Source organism: Schistocerca piceifrons, chromosome 4 (genome assembly GCF_021461385.2).
Source record: "Schistocerca piceifrons isolate TAMUIC-IGC-003096 chromosome 4, iqSchPice1.1, whole genome shotgun sequence".
Taxonomy (NCBI): Eukaryota; Metazoa; Arthropoda; class Insecta; order Orthoptera; family Acrididae; genus Schistocerca; species Schistocerca piceifrons.
Genome location: NC_060141.1, coordinates 67,200,924 through 67,207,512, shown reverse-complemented (window position 1 = coordinate 67,207,512; position 6,589 = coordinate 67,200,924).

Genomic DNA, 6,589 nt, shown 5'->3' with positions numbered 1-6,589 from the left:
TGCCTTGCCGCCTGCCTCAGCCAGCCGTGCCACGTGCCGGCGTGCCGGCCCACTTGACTGGTCACAGCGAGCGACGCGGCTCTCTGGAGCAGGGAGCGCTCCGCGGCTCACAACGGAGCCCACGAGCTGGAACAGCCTGCTCTAGAAGATAAGCTGAGGTATCTTCTATCAGTGGAGATACTCTCACTCTCAGAAACCTAATGCGCGCTGGTGCAGTTCAGTAAGAAGGAAGCAGATTCGGGGCACAGCCAATCAGTGACTGTGCTCCCCAACCAGCCCTTTGCAGATCTGTGTTTGTAGCTCTTTACAGTTGTTGTGTGAGATCTCTCAACTATCCGGCATCACTACTGGAAGTTTTTGCAGCTTCTTCCGTAGCGGAACAAGCTTCACCCGAGCCCGGTTCATACAGGGTGTTTCAAAAATGACCGGTATATTTGAAACGGCAATAAAAACTAAACGAGCCTTGGGACAACAGTACATTTTCAGGCAGACAAACTTTCGAAATTACAGTAGTTACAATTTTCAACAACAGATGGCGCTGCGGTTTGGGAAACTCTATAGTACGATATTTTCCACATATCCACCATGCGTAGCAATAATACGGCGTAGTCTCTTAATGAAATTACCCGAAACCTTTGACAACGTGTCTAGCGGAATGGCTTCACATGCAGATGAGATGTACTGCTTCAGCTGTTCAATTGTTTCTGGATTCTGGCGGTACACCTGGTCTTTCAAGTGTCCCCACAGAAAGAAGTCACAGGGGTTCATGTCTGGCGAATAGGGAGGCCAATCCACGCCGCCTCCTGTATGTTTCGGATAGCCCAAAGCAATCACACGATTATCGAAATATTCATTCAGGAAATTAAAGACGTCGGCCGTGCGATGTGGCCGGGCACCATCTTGCATAAACCACGAGGTGTTCGCAGTGTCGTCTAAGGCAGTTTGTACCGCCACAAATTCACGAAGAATGTCCAGATAGCGTGATGCAGTAATCGTTTCGGATCTGAAAAATGGGCCAATGATTCCCTTGGAAGAAATGGCGGTCCAGACCAGTACTTTTTGAGGATGCAGAGACGATGGGACTGCAACATGGGGCTTTTCGGTTCCCCATATGCGCCAGTTCTGTTTATTGACGAAGCCGTCCAGGTAAAAATAAGCTTCGTCAGTAAACCAAATGCTGCCCACATGCATATCGCCGTCATCAATCCTGTGCACTATATCGTTAGCGAATGTCTCTCGTGCAGCAATGGTAGCGGCGCTGAGGGGTTGCCGCGTTTGAATTTTGTATGGATAGAGGTGTAAACTCTGGGGCATGAGACGATACGTGGACGTTGGCGTCATTTGGACCGCAGCTGCAACACGGCGAACGGAAACCCGAGGCCGCTGTTGGATCACCTGCTGCACTAGCTGCGCGTTGCCCTCTGTGGTTGCTGTACGCGGTCGCCCTACCTTTCCAGCACGTTCATCCGTCACGTTCCCAGTCCGTTGAAATTTTTCAAACAGATCCTTTATTGTATCGCTTTTCGGTCCTTTGGTTACATTAAACCTCCGTTGAAAACTTCGTCTTGTTGCAACAACACTGTGTTCTAGGCGGTGGAATTCCAACACCAGAAAAATCCTCTGTTCTAAGGAATAAACCATGTTGTCCACAGCACACTTGCACGTTGTGAACAGCACACGCTTACAGCAGAAAGACGACGTACAGAATGACGCACCCACAGACTGCGTTGTCTTCTATATCTTTCACATCACCTGCAGCGCCATCTGTTGTTGAAAATTGTAACTACTGTAATTTCGAAAGTTTGTCCGCCTGAAAATGTACTGTTGTCCCAAGCATATTGCAACAAACGGTGTATTTCTATCGCTACTCGTTTAGTTTTTATTGCCGTTTCAAATATACCGGTCATTTTTGAAACACCCTGTACACATCAAAGTGAGTATCGACAGTACAACTCGTCAGTAGCCTTGCCTCCACCCGATGTCAACACACGGCACGAGTGAAGCTCTACACTTGCTGCTGCTCCCGTATTACATTTCACATGTGTAGTGTGCGAGAGAACTATTTCGTGTGTAACGGAACAAGTGTTGACTGAAATCAGCTCAGCCACGTCAGCAAGCTGGTTCTCTTCTTTGGTCACTGTGGCTCTCCTATGCGACTACTTGACCCATCACAAGCAGTGCACATTTAATTTCTTTGTCCAAACACGAAAAATGTAGATAGCTAACTACGCAAGCGAGTGTAACACCATTTCACTGTAGCTTAAGGATAGCGCAGTTCGGATTGTAAAGACAAACTGTGGTCTCACACAACTTCGTATCAGCACTGACCATTATCCACGTATACTTGTGCGCCGTCTACATTATGTTAGAGGAGTTTCTCTTCCCAAGTGCACACGATGTACGCTGAAATGTTCCTACCTAATAACTGTAGCAAATACTTTTCTAATAAATCAGTTTATTACATTGTAGAAACAACAATTTTTGGGTACCTGTTGATGGTTGTCCTACAATATCCAGAATGTGAGCTTCTGTAAAGTTTGGAAGGTGGGAGACGAGATACTGGCAGAAGTAAAGCTGTGAGGACGGGCCGTGAGTCGTGCTTGGGTAGCTCAGTTGGTAGAGAACTTGCCCGCGAAAGGCGACGGTCCCGAGTTCGAGTCTCGGTCCGGCACACAGTTTTAAACTGCCAGGAAGTTTCGTCCTACAACATGTTGGAGTTCATAACATTCGATTCATTCCTTTCTTTCCCCTGTTTCTTGTCTCAAAATGATATATTTGTCCTTAATAATGACCCTACCTATAGGCAACTGGCTGGGTAAAAGTAATAGTGAAGCATTTCGTGTCGTAAGAGGGACAGTAATGAGACGATTATAGAGTCAAAGTTAGAGATAATCTGGGGGAAGATACGTTTAACATGCTGCACACAGATATAGGATGCTTCAACCAGTACAAATATAGTGGAATACCTCAAAGAAACCTTTTAACAGTACTGTCCCCAAATTTCCAGGCCTTGGAATTATAATAACGAAAATTTGAAGTAGTGATAATAACTTTTACGACGAATGGCAGAGACTTAGCGTTTTGAGACTTTGTATACATACGTCAGAAACGTCTGATGACTTCGAAACCATGGTGTTATCTTTCTAGTTGACAAAACCCCTAGTGAGTTACCTTTATACCTAAAAACAGTGAATCAATAACAGTTGTCCAACCAGTATATTGTGAAACGGTCAGTAGCACTTCTTCACGCATGGTGTCCGTGAAGCAGTCTCGGCTTCCGCCACAGTATGTCTCACTTCACATACCATTCCATGATTCCGCTCCTCGGTGTGAGGTGATTGTTTACGGCGAGCGAGAACAGCTAATAACTCATACGCGCTGCTGTGTCAATCGCACCAAACAGAGTTGGACACCTTTAAAGGAACGGGCTGAGTCTCTGCATGGTGACGAAAGACGTGGGACAGCAATACGCATGTATATACAGATGGCGATAGTATCCCGTAAACAGGTTGAAAAGGTTCAAATGGCTCTGAGCACTATGGGACTTAACATCTATGGTCATCAGTCCCCTAGAACTTAGAACTACTTAAACCTAACTAACCTAAGGACAGCACACAACACCCAGCCATCACGAGGCAGAGAAAATCCCTGACCCCGCCGGGAATCGAACCCGGGAACCCGGCCTTGGGAAGCGAGAACGCTACCGCACGACCACGAGCTGCGGGCCCGTAAACAGATATAAAAGGTCAGGGCACTGGCGGAGCTGCCATTTATACTCCGGTGCGTCACGTGAAACGGTTTCCGACGTGATTATGGCCTCATGGTGGGAATTAACAGACTCTGAAAGCGGAATGGTAGTTGGAGATAGACGCATGGGACTTTCCATTTCGGAAATGGTTAAGGAACTCAATATTCCGAGATCCACAGTGTCAAGAGTGGGTCGAGAATACCAAATATCAGACATTACCTCTCACCGCTGACAACGCAGTGGCCGACGGTCTTCACTTAACGACCAAGAGCAACGGCGTCTGTGTAGAGTTGTCAGTGCTAAAAGAAAAGCAACATTGCGTGAAACAGTGGCAGAAATCAATGTGAGAAGTATGACGAAAGTAGGACAGTGCGGCGAAACTGAGCGTTAAGGGGCTGTGGCAGCAGACCGCTGACGGGAATGCCTTTGCTAGCAGCACGACATCGCCTCCAGCGACTTTCCTGGGCTCGCGACCATATCGGTTGGATCCTAGACTAATGGAAATACGTGCCCTGGCAAGATGAGTCGCGATTTCGGTTGGTAAGAGCTGATGATAGGGTCAGAGTGTGGCCCAGACCTCACGATTTCATGGACCCAAGTTGTCAACATGCGCTCTGCAAGCTGGTGGTGACTCCATAATGGTGTAGGACTTTTTACATGGAATAGACTGGGTTGTCTGGTCCAACTGAACCGATCATTGACTGGAAATGGTTATCTTCCGCAGCCATTCATGGACTTCATGTTCCTAAACATGTCACCAGGCCCAAATTTTTCGCGATTGGTTTGAAGAACATTATCATTTGGACACCCATATCGTCCGACATTAATCCCATAGAACATTTATGGACCATAGTCGAGAGGTCAGTTCGCGCACAAAATCCTGCACCGACAACATTTTCGCAATTGTGGCCAGATATAGTTGCAACATGGCTCAACATTTCTGCAGGGGACTTCCAACGACTTGTTGAGACCACGCTACGTCGAGATGCTGCCCTACTGCGGACAAAAGGAGATCCGTCACGATATTTAGAGGTATCCCGCAACTTTTGTCACCTTAATGTCGTTTACCACTGCGCAGTGCTGTTTCTCTCGGCACTGTGCAGAGCTGCGAAGAAAAAAAATGCATCCGTCGGCGATGCCAGCTCATCTTTCTGGTATTTACGGTTTCGGTAGTAGTCCACGTTAATGGCGTCTTCTTCCATTACCGCTCATGCGCGACCTGGCTACTTTTCGGTTCCTACAGCAATGAAGCAATTGTGATCACGCCAAATGAGCCGTAATGGGTTCAGTAGAACGCCGTGCTACCTGAGAAAGAATTAAGAAGCAGTTGTGCTCAGTGGGATTCCGTGTAATTAAACACGATTCCACTCACCATTAGCTCCCCAGCTCAGAACTGATAACCTGCCCACAGAGAATCGACTCACGTAATTGCCACTGCAGGCCAGATTCGCTTGCTGTTAGCTGTCTGTGTGAACAACGTCGTCCCCTATCTTACGTACAATGGAGAATCTGTAAATAACCATTAATTACCCACAGCACTTTTAATTTCCCTCTTGTCGATACTTGTTTGCTACATCGCTGCTATAGCTCCCTCACATGATAAGACTACTTTACTGATAAGTTTCACGTAGACCACGGGGAACGAAAACAGATCTGTTGGAGACAAAATACACAGGGTGGTTCGTCCCTGTCATGTTGGCACTTCCTCTCAGCATCGGTGCGTCTGGTTTTCTTTGGATAAAATACATTTACCTCATAACGTCAGTGAGAGTAGAACGGTGAAACTTACATTGTCTAGAAGCTGCTGCATAATGGAAAAAAACGAGCTGAAATTTCAAGGAAGGTGAGAAGAATTAGTTTCGTTGAATGGCTGGTAATTTCCGATGCACGAACACACGGTTCTTGCATTACTCTTAGTCTGTCGCCTTTCTTTATCTATTCCACTGCAGAGCTCAAGACCGTGGGCGAGCAGATGGGCGCTGCAGAGAGGTGTTAGCAGTGCTGCCAACAGAGGACTCCCTCAGGGATTAAAGGCACCTGCTTGAGAAACTCGATACAACTTCGATATTTTAATCGTTTTTTACCTATAGCGAAGCTCCGCAAGTCGTTACACGGCGTGTGAAAGGATAGGCTCTTGTGGCACGGCTGTGATTTGCTTCCTTTACAACTCAAATTACGAATTCTGCGCGCGAAGAGCGAGTACGGTAAGCTTCCGTATGACCTACAGTTCCTCTAATTTTCTCTTCTTTGCCTTTTTGGAACGGACTGCGATATTACGGGCTGATCTCTCGGGTAGAGAGTCAGCTTAGAAGGGGATGTGTCTTATTAGTAGCAGTAACCTGGACCAGTGGCGGCAGAGGTGTTTGTAGATTGCTCACAGTGACATCTGAGTCCGGGAAGGTATTATCTGTAACCGGAAGGGGATTACAGGTAACTTAAAATTTGTGTGGTAAATTTACGTAAGGATGTAAATTTGACGTCACATTGCAATAGTACTTGACTGAGCTCAATTACTTAATTTTTTAAGACAAAAGTAAATTCAATCACTTTGTAGTAAGTACTCCATTATTATTTCAAAAGTTTCGTTGATTGTTAAAACGATGAGCGATAAGTGTCTTGTTTCATTTTTGTTTTAAAAACTTAAGTTGCGTTTAGTCAAAAATAAACTCATTAACTTGTTCAAGTTACAAAGAACACAACTATTCTCAATGTTTGTCTTGATATTCAGAAGGATAATATTCAAGGTAAGATTTACTGGATCCTGATCCACTTGCAAATGCTGGCACTGTCTTTATCGGGAAAGTTGCGTTGTCCAAACAATAACAGAGGTAGAAGTGAAGT